The following is a 24,302-nucleotide window of genomic DNA, read 5'->3' as shown; positions in this document are numbered from 1 at the left end:
CCAAACCCCTTCCCGTTCACTCCCACTGTACACAATCCCAATGGACCCAAACCCCTTCCCGTTCACTCCCACTGTACACAATCCCAATGGACCCAAACCCCTTCCCGTTCACTCCCACTGTACACAATCCCAATGGACCCAAACCCCTTCCCGTTCACTCCCACTGTACACAATCCCAATGGACCCAAACCCCTTCCCGTTCACTCCCACTCTACACAATCCCAATGGACCCAAACCCCTTCCCGTTCACTCCCACTGTGCACAATCCCAATGGACCCAAACCCCTTCCCGTTCACTCCCACTGTACACAATCCCAATGGACCCAAACCCCTTCCCGTTCACTCCCACTGTACACAATCCCAATGGACCCAAACCCCTTCCCGTTCACTCCCACTGTACACAATCCCAATGGACCCAAACCCCTTCCCGTTCACTCCCACTGTACACAATCCCAATGGACCCAAACCCCTTCCCGTTCACTCCCACTGTACACAATCCCAATGGACCCAAACCCCTTCCCGTTCACTCCCACTGTACACAATCCCAATGGACCCAAACCCCTTCCCGTTCACTCCCACTGTACACAATCCCAATGGACCCAAACCCCTTCCCGTTCACTCCCACTCTACACAATCCCAATGGACCCAAACCCCTTCCCGTTCACTCCCACTGTACACAATCCCAATGGACCCAAACCCCTTCCCGTTCACTCCCACTGTACACAATCCCAATGGACCCAAACCCCTTCCCGTTCACTCCCACTGTACACAATCCCAATGGACCCAAACCCCTTCCCGTTCACTCCCACTGTACACAATCCCAATGGACCCAAACCCCTTCCCGTTCACTCCCACTGTACACAATCCCAATGGACCCAAACCCCTTCCCGTTCACTCCCACTGTACACAATCCCAATGGACCCAAACCCCTTCCCGTTCACTCCCACTGTACACAATCCCAATGGACCCAAACCCCTTCCCGTTCACTCCCACTGTACACAATCCCAATGGACCCAAACCCCTTCCCGTTCACTCCCACTGTACACAATCCCAATGGACCCAAACCCCTTCCCGTTCACTCCCACTGTGCACAATCCCAATGGACCCAAACCCCTTCCCGTTCACTCCCACTGTACACAATCCCAATGGACCCAAACCCCTTCCCGTTCACTCCCACTGTACACAATCCCAATGGACCCAAACCCCTTCCCATTCACTCCCACGTACACAATCCCAATGGACCCAAACCCCTTCCCGTTCACTCCCACTCTACACAATCCCAATGGACCCAAACCCCTTCCCGTTCACTCCCACTCTACACAATCCCAATGGACCCAAACCCCTTCCCGTTCACTCCCACTGTGCACAATCCCAATGGACCCAAACCCCTTCCCGTTCACTCCCACTCTACACAATCCCAATGGAGCCCAAACCCCTTCCCGTTCACTCCCACTGTACACAATCCCAATGGACCCAAACCCCTTCCCGTTCACTCCCACTGTACACAATCCCAATGGACCCAAACCCCTTCCCGTTCACTCCCACTGTGCACAATCCCAATGGACCCAAACCCCTTCCCGTTCACTCCCACTGTACACAATCCCAATGGACCCAAACCCCTTCCCGTTCACTCCCACTGCTACACAATCCCAATGGACCCAAACCCCTTCCCGTTCACTCCCACTGTACACAATCCCAATGGACCCAAACCCCTTCCCGTTCACTCCCACTGTACACAATCCCAATGGACCCAAACCCCTTCCCGTTCACTCCCACTCTACACAATCCCAATGGACCCAAACCCCTTCCCGTTCACTCCCACTGTGCACAATCCCAATGGACCCAAACCCCTTCCCGTTCACTCCCACTCTACACAATCCCAATGGACCCAAACCCCTTCCCGTTCACTCCCACTCTACACAATCCCAATGGACCCAAACCCCTTCCCGTTCACTCCCACTGTGCACAATCCCAATGGACCCAAACCCCTTCCCGTTCACTCCCACTCTACACAATCCCAATGGACCCAAACCCCTTCCCGTTCACTCCCACTGTACACAATCCCAATGGACCCAAACCCCTTCCCGTTCACTCCCACTGTCCACAATCCCAATGGACCCAAACCCCTTCCCGTTCACTCCCACTGTACACAATCCCAATGGACCCAAACCCCTTCCCGTTCACTCCCACTGTACACAATCCCAATGGACCCAAACCCCTTCCCGTTCACTCCCACTCTACACAATCCCAATGGACCCAAACCCCTTCCCGTTCACTCCCACTGTACACAATCCCAATGGACCCAAACCCCTTCCCGCTTCACTCCCACTGTACACAATCCCAATGGACCCAAACCCCTTCCCGTTCACTCCCACTCTACACAATCCCAATGGACCCAAACCCCTTCCCGTTCACTCCCACTCTACACAATCCCAATGGACCCAAACCCCTTCCCGTTCACTCCCACTCTACACAATCCCAATGGACCCAAACCCCTTCCCGTTCACTCCCACTGTCCACAATCCCAATGGACCCAAACCCCTTCCCGTTCACTCCCACTGTACACAATCCCAATGGACCCAAACCCCTTCCCGTTCACTCCCACTGTACACAATCCCAATTGGACCCAAACCCCTTCCCGTTCACTCCCACTCTACACAATCCCAATGGACCCAAACCCCTTCCCGTTCACTCCCACTGTACACAATCCCAATGGACCCAAACCCCTTCCCGCTCACTCCCACTGTACACAATCCCAATGGACCCAAACCCCTTCCCGTTCACTCCCACTCTACACAATCCCAATGGACCCAAACCCCTTCCCGTTCACTCCCACTCTACACAATCCCAATGGACCCAAACCCCTTCCCGTTCAGTCCCACTCTACACAATCCCAATGGACCCAAACCCCTTCCCGTTCACTCCCACTGTGCACAATCCCAATGGACCCAAACCCCTTCCCGTTCACTCCCACTGTGCACAATCCCAATGGACCCAAACCCCTTCCCGTTCACTCCCACTGTACACAATCCCAATGGACCCAAACCCCTTCCCGTTCACTCCCACTCTACACAATCCCAATGGACCCAAACCCCTTCCCGTTCACTCCCACTGTACACAATCCCAATGGACCCAAACCCCTTCCCGTTCACTCCCACTGTACACAATCCCAATGGACCCAAACCCCTTCCCGTTCACTCCCACTCTACACAATCCCAATGGACCCAAACCCCTTCCCGTTCACTCCCACTCTACACAATCCCAATGGACCCAAACCCCTTCCCGTTCACTCCCACTGTACACAATCCCAATGGACCCAAACCCCTTCCCGTTCACTCCCACTGTGCACAATCCCAATGGACCCAAACCCCTTCCCGTTCACTCCCACTGTGCACAATCCCAATGGACCCAAACCCCTTCCCGTTCACTCCCACTGTACACAATCCCAATGGACCCAAACCCCTTCCCGTTCACTCCCACTGTACACAATCCCAATGGACCCAAACCCCTTCCCGTTCACTCCCACTGTACACAATCCCAATGGACCCAAACCCCTTCCCATTCACTCCCACTCTACACAATCCCAATGGACCCAAACCCCTTCCCGTTCACTCCCACTGTCCACAATCCCAATGGACCCAAACCCCTTCCCCGTTCACTCCCACTGTACACAATCCCAATGGACCCAAACCCCTTCCCGTTCACTCCCACTGTACACAATCCCAATGGACCCAAACCCCTTCCCGTTCACTCCCACTGTACACAATCCCAATGGACCCAAACCCCTTCCCGTTCACTCCCACTCTGCACAATCCCAATGGACCCAAACCCCTTCCCGTTCACTCCCACTGTACACAATCCCAATGGACCCAAACCCCTTCCCGTTCACTCCCACTCTACACAATCCCAATGGACCCAAACCCCTTCCCGTTCACTCCCACTCTACACAATCCCAATGGACCCAAACCCCTTCCCGTTCACTCCCACTCTACACAATCCCAATGGACCCAAACCCCTTCCCGTTCACTCCCACTGTGCACAATCCCAATGGACCCAAACCCCTTCCCGTTCACTCCCACTGTGCACAATCCCAATGGACCCAAACCCCTTCCCGTTCACTCCCACTGTACACAATCCCAATGGACCCAAACCCCTTCCCGTTCACTCCCACTCTACACAATCCCAATGGACCCAAACCCCTTCCCGTTCACTCCCACTGTGCACAATCCCAATGGACCCAAACCCCTTCCCGTTCACTCCCACTGTGCACAATCCCAATGGACCCAAACCCCTTCCCGTTCACTCCCACTCTACACAATCCCAATGGACCCAAACCCCTTCCCGTTCACTCCCACTGTACACAATCCCAATGGACCCAAACCCCTTCCCGTTCACTCCCACTCTACACAATCCCAATGGACCCAAACCCCTTCCCGTTCACTCCCACTGTACACAATCCCAATGGACCCAAACCCCTTCCCGTTCACTCCCACTGTACACAATCCCAATGGACCCAAACCCCTTCCCGTTCACTCCCACTGTGCACAATCCCAATGGACCCAAACCCCTTCCCGTTCACTCCCACTGTACACAATCCCAATGGACCCAAACCCCTTCCCGTTCACTCCCACTCTACACAATCCCAATGGACCCAAACCCCTTCCCGTTCACTCCCACTGTACACAATCCCAATGGACCCAAACCCCTTCCCGTTCACTCCCACTGTACACAATCCCAATGGACCCAAACCCCTTCCCGTTCACTCCCACTGTACACAATCCCAATGGACCCAAACCCCTTCCCGTTCACTCCCACTGTACACAATCCCAATGGACCCAAACCCCTTCCCGTTCACTCCCACTCTACACAATCCCAATGGACCCAAACCCCTTCCCGTTCACTCCCACTGTACACAATCCCAATGGACCCAAACCCCTTCCCGTTCACTCCCACTGCTACACAATCCCAATGGACCCAAACCCCTTCCCGTTCACTCCCACTGTACACAATCCCAATGGACCCAAACCCCTTCCCGTTCACTCCCACTGTACACAATCCCAATGGACCCAAACCCCTTCCCGTTCACTCCCACTGTACACAATCCCAATGGACCCAAACCCCTTCCCGTTCACTCCCACTCTACACAATCCCAATGGACCCAAACCCCTTCCCGTTCACTCCCACTGTACACAATCCCAATGGACCCAAACCCCTTCCCGTTCACTCCCACTGTGCACAATCCCAATGGACCCAAACCCCTTCCCGTTCACTCCCACTCTACACAATCCCAATGGACCCAAACCCCTTCCCGTTCACTCCCACTGTGCACAATCCCAATGGACCCAAACCCCTTCCCTTTCACTCCCACTCTACACAATCCCAATGGACCCAAACCCCTTCCCGTTCACTCCCACTGTGCACAATCCCAATGGACCCAAACCCCTTCCCGTTCACTCCCACCGTGCACAATCCCAATGGACCCAAACCCCTTCCCGTTCACTCCCACTCTACCCAATCCCAATGGACCCAAACCCCTTCCCGTTCACTCCCACTGTACACAATCCCAATGGACCCTAACCCCTTCCCGTTCACTCCCACTCTACACAATCCCAATGGACCCAAACCCCTTCCCGTTCACTCCCACTGTACACAATCCCAATGGACCCAAACCCCTTCCCGTTCACTCCCACTGTACACAATCCCAATGGACCCAAACCCCTTCCCGTTCACTCCCACTCTACACAATCCCAATGGACCCAAACCCCTTCCCGTTCACTCCCACTCTACACAATCCCAATGGACCCAAACCCCTTCCCATTCACTCCCACTCTACACAATCCCAATGGACCCAAACCCCTTCCCGTTCACTCCCACTCTACACAATCCCAATGGACCCAAACCCCTTACCGTTCACTCCCACTGTACACAATCCCAATGGACCCAAACCCCTTCCCGTTCACTCCCTCTGTACACAATCCCAATGGACCCAAACCCCTTCCCGTTCACTCCCACTGTACACAATCCCAATGGACCCAAACCCCTTCCCGTTCACTCCCACTGTACACAATCCCAATGGACCCAAACCCCTTCCCATTCACTCCCACTGTACACAATCCCAATGGACCCAAACCCCTTCCCGAATGTATGGGCCCCGTATCTATGGAAGGATGCGCTGGGCCTTCGAAAAAGGTCCAGAGTAGGTTCAGAATAATGATCCCTCGGATGACGAGCTTGCCCTATGTGGAACTGTCTGTACTCGTTGGAGTTTAGAAGGATGAGGGGGGGGGTCTGATTGAAACGTACAGGATACAGCGAGGCCTGGGATAGAGTGGACACGGAGAGGATGTTTCCACTTGTAGGAAAAACTAGAAGCAGAGGATTCACCATCTCAGACTGAAGGGACGATCCTTTAAGGGGGGGGGGGCACGGTATCACAGTGGTTACCACTGTTGCTTCACAGCTCCAGGGTCCCGGTTCGATTCCCCGCTGGGTCACTGTCTGTGCGGAGTCTGCACGTTCTCCCCGTGTCTGCGTGGGTTTCCTCCGGGTGCTCCGGTTTCCTCCCACAGTCCAAAGATGTGCAGGTTAGGGAGGATTGGCCGTTAAATTGTCCCTTAGTTTCCAAAGATGTGCAGGTTAGGGTGGATTGGCCGTGTTAAATTGTCCCTTAGTGTCCAAAGGTGTACAGTTTCGGTGGATTGGCCGTGTTAAATTGGCCCTTAGTGTCCAAAGATGGACAGGTTAGGTGGATTGGCCGTGTTAAATTGTCCCTCAGTGTCCAAAGATGTACAGGTTAGGTGAATTGGCCGTGTTAAAATGTCCCTTAGTGCCCAAAGATGTACAGGTTAGGTGGATTGGCCATGTTAAATTGTCCCTTAGTGTCCAAAGATGTACAGGTTAGGTGGATTGGCCGTGTTAAATTGTCCCTCAGTGTCCAAAGATGGACAGGTTAGGGTGGATTGGCCGTGTTAAATTGTCCCTCAGTGTCCAAAGATGTACAGGTTAGGTGGATTGGCCGTGTTAAATTGTCCCTCAGTGTCCAAAGATGTACAGGTTAGGGTGGATTGGCCGTGTTAAATTGTCCCTTAGTGTCCAAAGATGTACAGGTTAGGTGGATTGGCCATGTTAAATTGGCCCTTAGTGTCCAAAGATGTGCAGGTTAGGTGGATTGGCCGTGTTAAATTGTCCCTTAGTGTCCAAAGATGTACAGGTTAGGTGGATTGGCCATGTTAAATTGTCCCTCAGTGTCCAAAGATGTACAGGTTAGGTGGATTGGCCGTGTTAAATTGTCCCTCAGTGTCCAAGAAAAGATTACCTGGGGTCACTGGGTTATGGGGATAGGGTGGAGGTGTGGGCTTGGGTAGGGTGCTCTTTCCAAGAGCCGGTACAGACTCGATGGGCCGAATGGCATCCTTCCGCACTGCAAATTGTGTAAAATATAAATACAGAATCTACAAAACAGAGAGGAGGAGGAATTTCTTCAGGCAGAGGGGGGGGTGAATCTGTGGAACTCTTTGCCACAGAGAGCTGCGGAGGCCAAATCACAGAGTGTCTTTAAGGAAGAGGTCGAAAGGTTCTCGATTAATAAGGGAGGATCGGGGGGTATGGGGAGAAGGCAAGAGAATGGGGATGGGAAACATATCAGCCATGATTGAATGGCGGAGCAGACTCGATGGGCCGAGTGGCCATATTCTGCTCCTATGTCTTCTGGTCATCTGGCCAAAGGTGGGGGATGAGGTGATTTGATTGACGGGGCAACCACTCAGAGTCTCTCAAAGTGGTTTCAAGCCGTGTTGTTCAAAGGGTTTCATGGCCGTATTGCAAGGAGCTGGAAAATTGGTGTCGGCATCGGCCTGGATTATGGATTTCAAATCCTAGAGTATAGACACCTCCCTCCGACAGTGCGGCGCTCCCTCAGTACTGGCACCGGGGGGAGTGTGGGCCTGGATTATGAAGCTCAAATCCTAGAGTATAGACACCTCCCTCCGACAGTGCGGCGCTCCCTCAGTACTGGCACCGGGGGGAGTGTGGGCCTGGATTATGGAGCTCAAATCCTAGAGTATAGACATCTCCCTCCGACAGTGCAGCGCTCCCTCAGTACTGGCACCGGGGGGGGGGGGGGGGGCCTGGATTATAGCGCTCAAATCCTAGAGTATAGACATCTCCCTCCGACAGTGCAGCGCTCCCTCAGTACTGGCACCGGGGGGAGTGTGGGCCTGGATTATGGAGCTCAAAGTCTCTCAGGTGCAGCGTTTGGAGAGTCACCATGAAATGGGTCGCGAACTTACCAAAGATGTTGTACAGGGCAAAGCAGAGGGACACCAGGGTGCCGTTCAGCGTTCGGCCCATCCTTTCCCCGAAGCAGCTCCCAAATATCTAAGCTTCGGAGAAATGACACGGGACCCCCTCCCCTCCTCCGCTCTCCCGAGCCCAGGTGCTGTCACAATGGCCGGACCCCTGTCAGAGCAAGCGTCATCCCCATGAGATCACAGAGGGACCCATTGTAAACCCCTCCCCTCACAGGCCCACACTCCCCCCCCCCCCCCTCCCCCCGTGCCAGTACTGAGGGAGCGCTGCACTGTCGGAGCACAGTTCCAGTCTCCCTATCCCCTCGGTTAGACCCAGACTCGGAGCACCGTGCACAGTCCCGGTCTCCCTATCCCTCGGTCAGACCCACACTCGGAGCACCGTGCACAGTCCCGGTCTCCGTATCCCTCGGTCAGACCCACACTCGGAGCACCGTGCACAGTCCCGGTCTCCGTATCCCTCGGTCAGACCCACACTCGGGGCACCGTGCGCAGTCCCGGTCTCCGTATCCCTGGGTTAGACCCACACTCGGAGCACCGTGCACAGTCTCGGTCTCCGTATCCCTCGGTCAGACCCACACTCGGAGCACCGTGCACAGTCCCGGTTTCCGTATCCCTCGGTCAGACCCACACTCGGAGCACCGTGCACAGTCCCGGTCTCCGTACCCCTCGGTCAGACCCACACTCGGAGCACCGTGCACAGTCCCGGTCTCCGTATCCCTCGGTCAGACCCACACTCGGAGCACCGTGCACAGTCCCGGTCTCCGTATCCCTCGGTCAGACCCACACTCGGAGCACCGTGCACAGTCCCGGTCTCCATTATCCCTCGGTTAGACCCACACTCGGAGCACCGTGCACAGTCCCGGTCTCTCTATCCCTCGGTCAGACCCACACTCGGAGCACCGTGCACAGTCCCGGTCTCCGTATCCCTCGGTTAGACCCACACTCGGAGCACCGTGCACAGTCCCGGTCTCCGTATCCCTCGGGTCAGACCCACACTCGGAGCACAGTGCACAGTCCCGGTCTCCGTATCCCTCGGTCAGACCCACACTCGGAGCACCGTGCACAGTCCCGGTCTCCGTAACCCTCGGTAAGACCCACACTCGGAGCACCGTGCACAGTCCCGGTCTCCGTATCCCCTCGGTTAGACCCACACTCGGAGCACCGTGCACAGTCCCGGTCTCCGTATCCCTCGGTCAGACCCACACTCGGAGCACCGTGCACAGTCCCGGTCTCCGTATCCCTCGGTCAGACCCACACTCGGAGCACCGTGCACAGTCCCGGTCTCCGTATCCCTCGGTCAGACCCACACTCGGAGCACCGTGCACAGTCCCGGTCTCCGTATCCCTCGGTTAGACCCACACTCGGAGCACCGTGCACAGTCCCGGTCTCCGTATCCCTCGGTTAGACCCACACTCGGAGCACCGTGCACAGTCCCGGTCTCCGTATCCCTCGGTTAGACCCACACTCGGAGCACCGTGCACAGTCCCGGTCTCCGTATCCCTCGGTTAGACCCACACTCGGAGCACCGTGCACAGTCCCGGTCTCCGTATCCCTCGGTCAGACCCACACTCGGAGCACCGTGCACAGTCCCGGTCTCCGTATCCCTCGGTCAGACCCACACTCGGAGCACCGTGCACAGTCCCGGTCTCCGTATCCCTCGGTCAGACCCACACTCGGAGCACCGTGCACAGTCCCGGTCTCCTGTATCCCTCGGTCAGACCCACACTCGGAGCACCGTGCACAGTCCCGGTCTCCGTATCCCTCGGTCAGACCCACACTCGGAGCACCGTGCACAGTCCCGGTCTCCGTATCCCTCGGTTAGACCCACACTCGGAGCACCGTGCACAGTCCCGGTCTCCGTATCCCTCGGTCAGACCCACACTCGGAGCACTGTGCACAGTCCCGGTCTCCGTATCCCTCGGTCAGACCCACACTCGGAGCACCGTGCACAGTCCCGGTCTCCGTATCCCTCGTTTAGACCCACACTCGGAGCACCAGTGCACAGTCCCAGTCTCCGTATCCCTCGGTCAGACCCACACTCGGAGCACCGTGCACAGTCCCGGTCTCCGTATCCCTCGGTTAGACCCACACTCGGAGCACCGTGCACAGTCCCGGTCTCCGTATCCCTCGGTTAGATCCACACTCGGAGCACCGTGCACAGTCCCGGTCTCCGTATCCCTCGGTCAGACCCACACTCGGAGCACCGTGCACAGTCCCGGTCTCCGTATCCCTCGGTCAGACCCACACTCGGAGCACCGTGCACAGTCCCGGTCTCCGTCTCCCTCGGTCAGACCCACACTCGGAGCACCGTGCACAGTCCCGGTCTCCGTATCCCTCGGTTAGACCCACACTCGGAGCACCGTGCACAGTCCCGGTCTCCGTATCCCTCGGTCAGACCCACACTCGGAGCACCGTGCACAGTCCCGGTCTCCGTATCCCTCGGTTAGACCCACACTCGGAGCACCGTGCACAGTCCCGGTCTCCGTATCCCTCGGTTAGACCCACACTCGGAGCACCGTGCACAGTCCCGGTCTCCGTATCCCTCGGTTAGACCCACACTCGGAGCACCGTGCACAGTCCCGGTCTCCGTATCCCTCGGTCAGACCCACACTCGGAGCACCGTGCACAGTCCCGGTCTCCGTATCCCTCGGTTAGACCCACACTCGGAGCACCGTGCACAGTCCCGGTCTCCGTATCCCTCGGTTAGACCCACACTCGGAGCACCGTGCACAGTCCCGGTCTCCGTATCCCTCGGTTAGACCCACACTCGGAGCACCGTGCACAGTCCCGGTCTCCGTATCCCTCGGTTAGACCCACACTCGGAGCACCGTGCACAGTCCCGGTCTCCGTATCCCTCGGTTAGACCCACACTCGGAGCACCGTGCACAGTCCCGGTCTCCGTATCCCTCGGTCAGACCCACACTCGGAGCATCGTGCACAGTCCCGGTCTCCGTATCCCTCGGTTAGACCCACACTCGGAGCACCGTGCACAGTCCCGGTCTCCGTATCCCTCGGTCAGACCCACACTCGGAGCACCGTGCACAGTCCCGGTCTCCGTATCCCTCGGTTAGACCCACACTCGGAGCACCGTGCACAGTCCCGGTCTCCGTATCCCTCGGTTCAGACCCACACTCGGAGCACCGTGCACAGTCCCGGTCTCCGTATCCCTCGGTCAGACCCACACTCGGAGCACCGTGCACAGTCCCGGTCTCCGTATCCCTCGGTCAGACCCACACTCGGAGCACCGTGCACAGTCCCGGTCTCCGTATCCCTCGGTCAGACCCACACTCGGAGCACCGTGCACAGTCCCGGTCTCCGTATCCCTCGGTTAGACCCACACTCGGAGCACCGTGCACAGTCCCGGTCTCCTGTATCCCTCGGTTAGACCCACACTCGGAGCACCGTGCACAGTCCCGGTCTCCGTATCCCTCGGTCAGACCCACACTCGGAGCACCGTGCGCAGTCCCGGTCTCCGTATCCCTCGGTCAGACCCACACTCGGAGCACCGTGCACAGTCCCGGTCTCCGTATCCCTCGGTCAGACCCACACTCGGAGCACCGTGCACAGTCCCGGTCTCCGTATCCCTCGGTCAGTACCCACACTCGGAGCACCGTGCACAGTCCCGGTCTCCGTATCCCTCGGTTAGACCCACACTCGGAGCACCGTGCACAGTCCCGGTCTCCGTATCCCTCGGTTAGACCCACACTCGGAGCACCGTGCACAGTCCCGGTCTCCGTATCCCTCGGTCAGACCCACACTCGGAGCACCGTGCACAGTCCCGGTCTCCTGTATCCCTCGGTCAGACCCACACTCGGAGCACCGTGCACAGTCCCGGTCTCCGTATCCCTCGGTTAGACCCACACTCGGAGCACCGTGCACAGTCCCGGTCTCCCTAGCCCTCGGTTAGACCCACACTCGGAGCACCGTGCACAGTCCCGGTCTCCGTATCCCTCGGTTAGACCCACACTCGGAGCACCGTGCACAGTTCCGGGGAGTGGGGGAGAATGTGCGACTCGTGTGTCAGGGACGGTAGCCCCACTTACGGTTAACGGATTTGTGGAAGCAGCTCGTCTCCGCATAGCAACAGTCTTCCTCCTCGCACTTGGTGAGGTTGAGGATGATGCCAATTCCATTGCAAAGCTCCGAGGTCATGGGGTCACCACAAACTGGAGTAGAGAACATATCTGTCAGAGTAAAGCTCCCTCTACACTGTCCCCATCAAACACTCCCAGGACAGGTACAGCACGGGGTTAGATACAGAGTAAAGCTCCCTCTACACTGTCCCCATCAAACACTCCCAGGACAGGTACAGCACGGGGTTAGATACAGAGTAAAGCTCCCTCTACACTGTCCCCATCAAACACTCCCAGGACAGGTACAGCACGGTGTTAGATACAGAGTAAAGCTACCTCTACACTGTCCCCATCACACACCCCCAGGACAGGTACAGCACGGGGTTAGATACAGAGTAAAGCTCCCTCTACACTGTCCCCATCAAACACTCCCAGGACAGGTACAGCACGGGGTTAGATACAGAGTAAAGCTCCCGTTACACTGTCCCCATCAAACACCCCCAGGACAGGTACAGCATGGGGTTAGATGCAGAGTAAAGCTCCCTCTACACTGTCCCCATCAAACACTCCCAGGACAGCTACAGCACGGGGTTAGATACAGAGTAAAGCTCCCTCTACACTGTCCCCATCAAACACTCCCAGGACAGGTACAGCACGGGGTTAGATACAGAGTAAAGCTCCCTCTACACTGTCCCCATCAAACACTCCCAGGACAGGTACAGCACGGGGTTAGATACAGAGTAAAGCTCCCTCTACACTGTCCCCACCAAACACTCCCAGTGCAGGTACAGCACGGGGTTAGATACAGAGTAAAGCTCCGTATACACTGTGTGTGAGTCAGTGCGTGAGACTAGGTTTGTGTGAGTTTGTAGGTGTGTGTGACCGTGTGTGCGAGTGTGTCTGAGTGGGCATTAGTGTTTTGTCTGTGTGAGTTTGTGCGCTGTGTGAGAGAGTGCGTGTGTGTGTGTGAAGTTGTGTGTTCGTGTGAGAGTGTGTGCAAGTGTGTGGGACTGTGTGTGGAAATGCACGAGTGTGTGTGTGTGAGTTTGTTGAATTTGTGTGTTTGACAGTTGATAGATCTCCCCTTTCTGCTCTGCATCTATCTCTGCCACATCACCGTAACTAACAATGCAGAATCTTTGACCATACCTTTGGGTGCAAAGTGATTTATTTGGGATCTATTGATCGGTTAGAAAAGAAATTGTCGGACTTCCGGAGGCGCCCTCGAGGAGGCAGGTCGCAGGTCGGATCGCTCCCGCCTGAGATGGGCAAACGGACCTTTGTCAACGGACTTTTTAGGGACCTGGCAGCCTGAATTGGTGGAGGAGACGACAGGGAAGAGGCTTTCTTCCCGGGGTATGGGCAGCTGGACCAGAAGCGGTCGAGTGGAGCGGCAAGGATCGAAGCGGGAGCAGCGGGGACCCAGGCCAAGCATGGCGGACGGCGGGGACCGGGGAGCGGAGGCTCACTGGCCAAGGGAGGAGCAGATGGAGTTCTTCAAGAACTGCTTGGCCGAGCTGAGGAGGGACACGCTGGACCCGATGAGAGCGGTGATGGACCGAATGGTCGAGACACAGGCGGCCCAAGGGAAGGCGCTCAGGGAGGTCGACGCAAAGCTCTCCAGCCAGGCAGGCACGGTAACGGAGCTGGAGCACGAGGTGGAGGAGCTGAACGCCCGTCAGAGGAGGATGCAGGAGCAGCTTGAAGAGCTGGGGAACAGAGCCAGGAGGCAGAATTTACGAATCGTTGGCCTCCCCGAGGGCTGCGAGGGGTCGGATGTGGGCGCATACGTGACGGGTATGCTTGAGGCGCTGATGGGACCGGAGGCCTTCCCTCAACCCCTGGAGTTGGATGGGGCACATAGAGCCCCCGCAAGGAAGCCCAGGACGGGCGACCGACCGAGGGCCTTGGTGGTCCGCTTTCACCGGCTTGCTGACAGGGAACGTGTGCTGCGATGGGCCAAGGCGGAGAGGAGCATTAGATGGGAGAACTGCGAGGTGCGCATTTACCAGGACTTGGGGCCGGAGCTGGCCAAGAGGCGGGCAGGATTCATCAAGGTAAAGGCAGCCCTCTACAAAAAGGAGGTGAGGTTTGGAATGCTATATCCTGCAAAGCTTTGGGTTACGTTTGAGGAACTCCACTACTATTTTGAGACACCAGAACAGGTTTGGACCTTTATTAAAGACAAGAAGCTGGACTTGAACTAATGGGCACTTAGTTCTTTCAGTGCTGTACAGTGGCGGCGGCCTGTTAACTCAAAATTGCTCTGATTAGGACTTTTACTAAAAGAAGAAGCTGGACTGGAACTAAAGGACTCTGGGCTCTCAGACCTTTTGTGTGGCGGCAGTTTGTTAAACTATCCTGTGCTGTAATGTTTTATCCAAGATTGTTTTCAGCCTGGACAGAGAGTGGGGGCTGGAGGGCGCACTGTTTAGGGTCCTTTGGGGGGGGATTGCAATGGGGGGGGGGGGCCTGTGCTTGGTACCTTCTGGTGCGAGATCGGGGCCTCTGATGGGGGGATGGGCTAGGGGCTAGTCACGGGACTTGAAAGGGCTCGGTGGGATACAATTAGGTTAATGGGTCCCTGGCGTGTGGGGGGAGGGGGGAAGAGGGCCTGAGCGCTGTGACGGGAGACAGGTAGGCGCCAAGGGCAGGGGTCAGGGTGACTAGCGTAGGTCAGGGGGCACCAGGGAGATCGGAGGGGGGGGGGGTGCGGGCTAGGGCCAAGCGCAGGGCTGACCTGGAAGGTCAGGCCTGGGGGAGTAGGGGAGACCAGGCCGGGGGGGGGGGGAGGGGGAAGAGGGTTAGGGCCACGTTAGTTTAGTTGAACACGTGTGGCATGGGCAAACAGAGCTGGCAGGGAAAGTGCCTGATGGAAGGATCTTTGGCTTCAACACTTATTAACATGTTTATTCTTTCCCACTGTTCGTTTTCACTGTTAAGGCTCTTTGCACTGGCCCATTTTTCTCTCTGTAACTGTTACAAATTTGTGTTAAATAAAAAATTCAAAAAAAGAAAAAAAAGAAAAGAAATTGTCACAGAATTGACAAGGTTCCCAGTTCAGCCATTGACTGTCTTGTGAATCAGATGCACGTAATTGCAGATCTTGCAGAGGTCTTGAATTCAAAAAACAATAACAGTAACGGTTTTTCTGCATGAACCATCGATCGTAGAATGTAGTCTGCTAGATATTGATATGTTTGGGGGCAGGCTGGGTCGATGTGGACTGCGTTTGATGCAGTATCGCGAGAGACAGACATAGAACGTAGAACAGTACAGCACAGAACAGGCCCTTCGGCCCTCGATGTTGCGCCGAGCAATGATCACCCTACTTAAACCCACGTATCCACCCTATACCCGTAACCCAACAACACCCCCCTTAACCTTACTTTTTTTTTTAGGACACTACGGGCAATTTAGCGTGGCCAATCCACCTAACCCGCACATCTTTGGACTGTGGGAGGAAACCGGAGCACCCGGAGGAAACCCACGCACACACACGGGGAGGACGTGCAGACTCCGCACAGACAGTGACCCAGCCGGGAATCGAACCCGGGACCCTGGAGCTGTGAAGCATTAATGCTAACCACCATGCTACCCTGCTGCCCCGTGTTCAACTGTGGTTTGACACTGTGCTGACTTGACTGGAGACCTGATACTCGCCTGACCAGACTTACTGACTACCCCATGGTGTTTGCACTGGCTATGCTCACGGGCTCTGACTGTCTCAGAGGCTGGATCCCGAGAGAGAGCGGGAAAGCTGGTGCCCTCTGGCTTTCTAATGGCCGTGTCCTGTCTGCTGATTGGCTGCCCTGTTCTGTGTGCTCATTGGCCATCCTGTGTGTCAATCGCTGCCTGTCTGCACTCCATCATGTAACCTCTCCGAAAAAAGCAAAAGGATAATTCATGAATAGAACGATAGTTGATAAATTCTAAACATCTTCGAGGGCCAGCGTGGCTAAGTCTTCAACATAGGACGCAGGAAAGTACAGCGCAGAACAGGCCCTTCGGCCCACGATGCTGTGCCGAACGTTTGTTCCAAGATGAAGAACAAAATAAACCCCGTGCTGTACCTGTCCTGGGAGTGTTTGATGGGGACAATGTAGAGGGAGCTTTACTCTGTATCTAACCCCGTGCTGTACCTGTCCTGGGAGTGTTTGATGGGGACAGTGTAGAGGGAGCTTTACTCTGTATCTAACCCCGTGCTGTACCTGTCCTGGGAGTGTTTGATGGGGACAGTGTAGAGGGAGCTTTACTCTGTATCTAACCCCGTGCTGTACCTGTCCTGGGAGTGTTTGATGGGGACAGTGTAGAGGGAGCTTTACTCTGTATCTAACCCCGTGCTGTCCCTGTCCTGGGAGTGTTTGATGGGGACAGTGTGGAGGGAGCTTTACTCTGTATCTAACCCCGTGCTGTACCTGTCCTGGGAGTGTTTGATGGGGACAGTGTAGAAGGTGCTTTACTCTGTATCTAACCCCGTGCTGTACCTGTCCTGGGAGTGTTTGATGGGGACAGTGTAGAGGGAGCTTTACTCTGTATCTAACCCCGTGCTGTACTTGTCCTGGGAGTGTTTGATGGGGACAGTGTAGAGGGAGCTTTACTCTGTATCTAACCCCGTGCTGTACCTGTCCCTGGGAGTGTTTGATGGGGACAGTGTAGAGGGAGCTTTACTCTGTATCTAACCCCGTGCTGTACCTGCCCTGGGAGTGTTTGATGGGGACAGTGTAGAGGAAGCTTTACTCTGTATCTAACCCCGTGCTGTACCTGTCCTGGGAGTGTTTGATGGGGACAGTGTAGAGGGAGCTTTACTCTGTATCTAACCCCGTGCTGTACCTGTCCTGGGAGTGTTTGATGGGGACAGTGTAGAGGGAGCTTTACTCTGTATCTAACCCCGTGCTGTACCTGTCCTGGGAGTGTTTGATGGGGACAGTGTAGAGGGAGCTTTACTCTGTATCTAACCCCGTGCTGTACCTGTCCTGGGAGTGTTTGATGGGGACAGTGTAGAGGGAGCTTTACTCTGTATCTAACCCCGTGCTGTACCTGTCCTGGGAGTGTTTGATGGGGACAGTGTAGAGGGAGCTTTACTCTGTATCTAACCCCGTGCTGTACCTGTCCTGGGAGTGTTTGATGGGAACAGTGTAGAGGGAGCTTTACTCTGTATCTAACCTCGTGCTGTACCTGTCCTGGGAGTGTTTGATGGGGACAGTGTAGAGGGAGCTTTACTCTGTATCTAACCCCGTGCTGTACCTGTCCTGGGAGTGTTTGATGGGGACAGTGTAGAGGGAGCTTTACTCTGTATCTAACCTCGTGCTGTACCTGTCCTGGGAGTGTTTGATGGGGACAGTGTAGAGGGAGCTTTACTCTGTGTCTAACCCAGTGCTGTACCTGTCCTGGGAGTGTTTGATGGGGACAGTGTGGAGGGAGCTTTACTCTGTATCTAACCCCGTGCTGTACCTGTCCTGGGAGTGTTTGATGGGGACAGTGTAGAGGGAGCTTTACTCTGTATCTAACCCCTTGCTGTACCTGTCCTGGGAGTGTTTGATGGGGACAGTGTAGAGGGAGCTTTACTCTGTATCTAACCCCGTGCTGTACCTGTCCTGGGAGTGTTTGATGGGGACAGTGTAGAGGGAGCTTTACTCTGTATCTAACCCCGTGCTGTACCTGTCCTGGGAGTGTTTGATGGGGACAGTGTAGAGGGAGCTTTACTCTGTATCTAACCCCGTGCTGTACCTGTCCTGGGAGTGTTTGATGGGGACAGTGTAGAGGGAGCTTTACTCTGTATCTAACCCCGTGCTGTACTTGTCCTGGAGTGTTTGATGGGGACAGTGTAGAGGGAGCTTTACTCTGTATCTAACCCCGTGCTGTACCTGTCCTGGGAGTGTTTGATGGGGACAGTGTAGAGGGAGCTTTACTCTGTATCTAACCCCGTGCTGTACCTGTCCTGGGAGTGTTTGATGGGGACAGTGTAGAGGGAGCTTTACTCTGTATCTAACCCTGTGCTGTACCTGTCCTGGGAGTGTTTGATGGGGACAGTGTAGAGGGAGCTTTACTCTGTATCTAACCCCGTGCTGTACCTGTCCTGGGAGTGTTTGATGAGGACAGTGCAGAGGGAGCTTTACTCTGTATCTAACCCCGTGCTGTACCTGTCCTGGGAGTGTTTGATGGGGACAGTGTAGAGGGAGCTTTACTCTGTATCTAACCCCGTGCTGTACCTGTCCTGGGAGTGTTTGATGGGGACAGTGTAGAGGGAGCTTTATTCTGTATCTAACCCCGTGCTGTACCTGTCCTGGGAGTGTTTGATGGGGACAGTGTAGAGGGAGCTTTACTCTGTATCTAACCCCGTGCTGTACCTGTCCTGGGAGTGTTTGATGGGGACAGTGTAGAGGGAGCTTTACTCTGTATCTAACCCCTTGCTGTACCTGTCCTGGGAGTGTTTGATGGGGACAGTGTAGAGGGAGCTTTACTCTGTATCTAACCCCGTGCTGTACCTGTCCTGGGAGTGTTTGATGGGGACAGTGTAGAGGGAGCTTTACTCTGTATCTAACCCCGTGCTGTACCTGTCCTGCGAGTGTTTGATGGGGACAGTGTAGAGGGAGCTTTACTCTGTATCTAACCCCGTGCTGTACCTGTCCTGGGAGTGTTTGATGGGGACAGTGTAGAGGGAGCTTTACTCTGTATCTAACCCCGTGCTGTACCTGTCCTGGGAGTGTTTGATGGGGACAGTGTAGAGGGAGCTTTACTCTGTATCTAACCCCGTGATGTATCTGTCCTGGGAGGGTTTGATGGGGACAGTGTAGAGGGAGCTTTACTCTGTATCTAACCCCGTGCTGTACCTGTCCTGGGAGTGTTTGATGGGGACAGTGTAGAGGCAGCTTTACTCTGTATCTAACCCCGTGCTGTATCTGTCCTGGGAGTGTTTGATGGGGACAGTGTAGAGGCAGCTTTACTCTGTATCTAACCCCGTGCTGTATCTGTCCTGGGAGTGTTTGATGGGGACAGTGTAGAGGCAGCTTTACTCTGTATCTAACCCCGTGCTGTACTTGTCCTGGGAGTGTTTGATGGGGACAGTGTAGAGGCAGCTTTACTCTGTATCTAACCCTGTGCTGTACCTGCCCTGGGAGTGTTTGATGGGGACAGTGTAGAGGGAGCTTTACTCTGTATCTAACCCCGTGCTGTATCTGTCCTGGGAGTGTTTGATGGGGACAGTGTAGAGGGAGCTTTACTCTGTATCTAACCCCGTGCTGTCCCTGTCCTGGGAGTGTTTGATGGGGACAGCGTAGAGGGAGCTTTACTCTGTATCTAACCCCGTGCTGTACCTGTCCTGGGAGTGTTTGATGGGGACAGTGTAGAGGGAGCTTTACTCTGTATCTAACCCCGTGCTGTACCTGTCCTGGGATTGTTTGATGGGGACAGTGTAGAGGGAGCTTTACTCTGTATCTAACCCCGTGCTGTACCTGTCCTGGGAGTGTTTGATGGGGACAGTGTAGAAGGAGCTTTACTCTGTATCTAACCCCGTGCTGTACCTGTCCTGGGAGTGTTTGATGGGGACAGTGTAGAGGGAGCTTTACTCTGTATCTAACCCCGTGCTGTACCTGTCCTGGGAGTGTTTGATGGGGACAGTGTAGAGGGAGCTTTACTCTGTATCTAACCCCGTGCTGTACCTGTCCTGGGAGTGTTTGATGGGGACAGTGTAGAGGGAGCTTTACTCTGTATCTAACCCCGTGCTGTACCTGTCCTGGGAGTGTTTGATGGGGACAGTGTAGAGGGGGTTTACTCTGTATCTAACCCCGTGCTGTACCTGTCCTGGGAGTGTTTGATGGGGACAGTGTAGAGGGAGCTTTACTCTGTACCTAACCCCGTGCTGTACCTGTCCTGGGAGTGTTTGATGGGGGCAGTGTAGAGGGAGCTTTACTCTGTACCTAACCCCGTGCTGTACCAACTGTCCCGGCTTGAGACAATTCACACCTCTTTCACCTGGGATCACCCCCTGCCCCTCTCTCTGGGCCTGCAAAGGCCCACATTCAAGGTATCGCCTGGCTTCTTTGACTTTGTCGATCTTTATGTTTCTGCCGCCCACCTCTTCCTTCACCTGATCTTCCGAGGATGGCTAAATTTTAAGCGTCTCAGAGGCCGAGCACGGCTAAATTTTAACCATCTACAAGGCCGAGGATGGCTAAATTTTAAACATCTACAAGGCCGAGGATGGCTAAATTTTAAACTTCTACAAGGCCGAGGATGGCTAAATTTTAAACTTCTACAAGGCCGAGGATGGCTAAATTTTAAACTTCTACAAGGCCGAGGATGGCTAAATTTTAAACTTCTACAAGGCCGAGGATGGCTAAATTTTAAACATCTACAAGGCCGAGGATGGCTAAATTTTAAACTTCTACAAGGCCGAGGATGGCTAAATTTTAAACTTCTACAAGGCCGAGGATGGCTAAATTTTAAACTTCTACAAGGCCGAGGATGGCTAAATTTTAAACTTCTACAAGGCCGAGGATGGCTAAATTTTAAACACCTACAAGGCCGAACTTGGCTAAATTTTAACCATCTACAAGGCCGAACTTGGCTAAATTTTAACCATCTACAAGGCCGAACTTGGCTAAATTTTAAACTTCTACAAGGCCGAGGATGGCTAAATTTTAACCATCTACAAGGCCGAGCACGGCTAAATTTTAAGCATCTCAGAGGCCGAGCATGGCTAAACTTTAACCATCATCGTAGACGAGCTTGGCTAAATTTTAAACGTCTCAGAGGCCGAGTATGACTGAATCTATTGGTCTTAGAGTCTGCTTATGGCTAAATTTTAAGCGTCTTACAGGCCAGGAATGGCTACATTTTAAGCATCTTCGAGGCCTGTCACGGCGAAATTTAAAAACATCTTGGCCGGGATTCTCCCCTACCCGACGGGGCGGGGGGGGGTCCCAGTGTGATGGAGGGGCGTCGGGCCGCCCCAACGTTGCGGACGTCTGCGGATCGTTAGGGGCCAGGCCCTCACGCTAGGCCCGAGCCGGAGTGGTCCCCGCTCCGCAGGATGGCGTGAACGGCCTTTGGCGCCCCGCCAGCCGGGGCCGAAGGGACTTCGCCGGAGGGCGGAAGCGCGTGCATGCGCTGGAACGTCAGCGGCTGCTGACGTCATCCCGGCACACGCGCAGGGGAGGGGGTCTCTTACGTCTCCGCCATGGTGAAGACCCCACAGCATAGGCCCCCCAGCCAAGCCAGTGGGGGATGGGGGGGGGGGGGGTGGGAGAATCCCTCCCCTTCGCTTTTCTAAGGAACCTGTTATCAATCTAAATCAACCTATTCCTTGCCCCGGTAACGTGTTGATTGGATCGAGTCAATTTCTAACGCTTTGATCTTTGAACTGCCAATCCATCATTTGCAACATTATTTCATCGAACCTTAAAGTTAACATTAGGTGCGGCTTCCATCAATCCCTCAGTCACAGTCGTAGAATTTACAGTGCAGAAGGAGGCCGTTCGGCCCATCGAGTCTGCACCGGCTCCTGGAAAGAGCACCCTACCCAAGGTCAACACCTCCACCCTATCCCCGTAACCCAGTAACCCCCACCCAACACTAAGGGCAATTTTGGACACTAAGGGCAATTTAACACGGCCAATCCACCCTAACCTGCACATCTTTGGACACTGAGGGACAATTTAACACGGCCAATCCACCTAACCTGTACATCTTTGGACACTGAGGGACAATTTAACACGGCCAATCCACCTAACCTGCACATCTTTGGACACTGAGGGACAATTTAACACGGTCAATCCACCCTAACCTGTACATCTTTGGGCACTAAGGGACAATTTAACACGGCCAATCCACCTAAACTGTACATCTTTGGACACTGAGGGACAATTTAACACGGCCAATCCACCCTAACCTGTACATCTTTGGACACTAAGGGACAATTTAACACGGCCAATCCACCAAACCTGTACATCTTTGGGCACTGAGGGACAATTTAACACGGCCAATCCACCTAAACTGTACATCTTTGGACACTGAGGGACAATTTAACACGGCCAATCCACCTAACCTGTACATCTTTGGACACTGAGGGACAATTTAACACGGTCAATCCCCCTAACCTGTACATCTTTGGACACTAAGGGGCAATTTAACACGGCCAATCCACCCTAACCTGTACATCTTTGGACACTGAGGGACAATTTAACACGGCCAATCCCCCTAACCTGTCCATCTTTGGGCACTGAGGGACAATTTAACACGGCCAATCCACCTAACCTGTACATCTTTGGACACTAAGGTACAATTTAACACGGCCAATCCACCTAAACTGTACATCTTTGGGCACTAAGGGACAATTTAACACGGCCAATCCACCTAAACTGTACATCTTTGGACACTAAGGGACAATTTAACACGGCCAATCCACCTAACCTGTACATCTTTGAGCACTAAGGGACAATTTAACACGGCCAATCCACCTAAACTGTACATCTTTGGACACTAAGGGACAATTTAACACGGCCAATCCACCTAACCTGTACATCTTTGGACACTGAGGGACAATTTAACACGGCCGATCCACCTAACCTGTACATCTTTGGACACTGAGGGACAATTTAACACGGCCAATCCACCTAAACTGTACATCTTTGGACACTGAGGGACAATTTAACACGGCCAATCCACCCTAACCTGTACATCTTTGGACACTAAGGGACAATTTAACACGGCCAATCCACCTAACCTGTACATCTTTGGGCACTAAGGGACAATTTAACACGGCCAATCCACCTAACCTGTACATCTTTGGGCACTAAGGGACAATTTAACACGGCCAATCCACCTAACCTGTACATCTTTGGACACTGAGGGACAATTTAACACGGTCAATCCCCCTAACCTGTACATCTTTGGGCACTAAGGGACAATTTAACACGGCCAATCCACCCTAACCTGTACATCTTTGGGCACTGAGGGGCAATTTAACACGGCCAATCCCCCTAACCTGTACATCTTTGGACACTGAGGGACAATTTAACACGGCCACTCCACCCTAACCTGTACATCTTTGGACACTACGGGCAATTTAGCATGGCCAATCCACCTAACCCGCACATCTTTGGACTGTGGGAGGAAACCGGAGCACCCGGAGGAAACCCACGCACACACGGGGAGGATGTGCAGACTCCGCACAGACAGTGACCCAGCGGGGAATCGAACCTGGGATCCTGGAGCTGTGAAGCGATTGTGCTGTCCACAAAGCGCTTTATCGCAAATTGGTATTTGATTTTTGTGCTTATCGTTTGTTAGTATGCATTTTATCCAGGGCACTTAATATAATTCTTTCTTCCAGACAAAGAATGGTTCATATGAACTCTAATTGGGCAGCACGGTAGCACAGTGGCTTCACAGCTCCAGGGTCCCAGGTTCGATTCCCGGCTGGGTCACTGTCTGTGCGGAGTCTGCACATCCTCCCCGTGTGTGTGCGTGGGTTTCCTCCGGGTGCTCCGGTTTCCTCCCACAGTCCAAAGATGTACAGGTTAGGGTGGGTTGGCCGTGTTAAATTGCCCCTTAGTGTCCATAGATGTACAGGTTAGGGGGATTGGCCGTGTTAAATTGTCCCTCAGTGTCCAAAGATGTACAGGTTAGGGTGGATTGGCCGTGTTAAATTGTCCCTTAGTGTCCAAAGATGTACAGGTTAGGGGGATTGGCCGTGTTAAATTGTCCCTCAGTGCCCAAAGATGTACAGGTTAGGGTGGATTGGCCGTGTTAAATTGTCCCTTAGTGTCCAAAGATGTACAGGTTAGGGGGATTGGCCGTGTTAAATTGTCCCTCAGTGCCCAAAGATGTACAGGTTAGGGTGGATTGGCCGTGTTAAATTGTCCCTTAGTGTCCAAAGATGTACAGGTTAGGTGGATTGGCCGTGTTAAATTGTCCCT

This window comes from Scyliorhinus canicula, unplaced genomic scaffold, assembly GCF_902713615.1.
Source record: "Scyliorhinus canicula unplaced genomic scaffold, sScyCan1.1, whole genome shotgun sequence".
NCBI lineage: Eukaryota > Metazoa > Chordata > Chondrichthyes > Carcharhiniformes > Scyliorhinidae > Scyliorhinus > Scyliorhinus canicula.
This window is presented reverse-complemented; position numbering follows the sequence as displayed.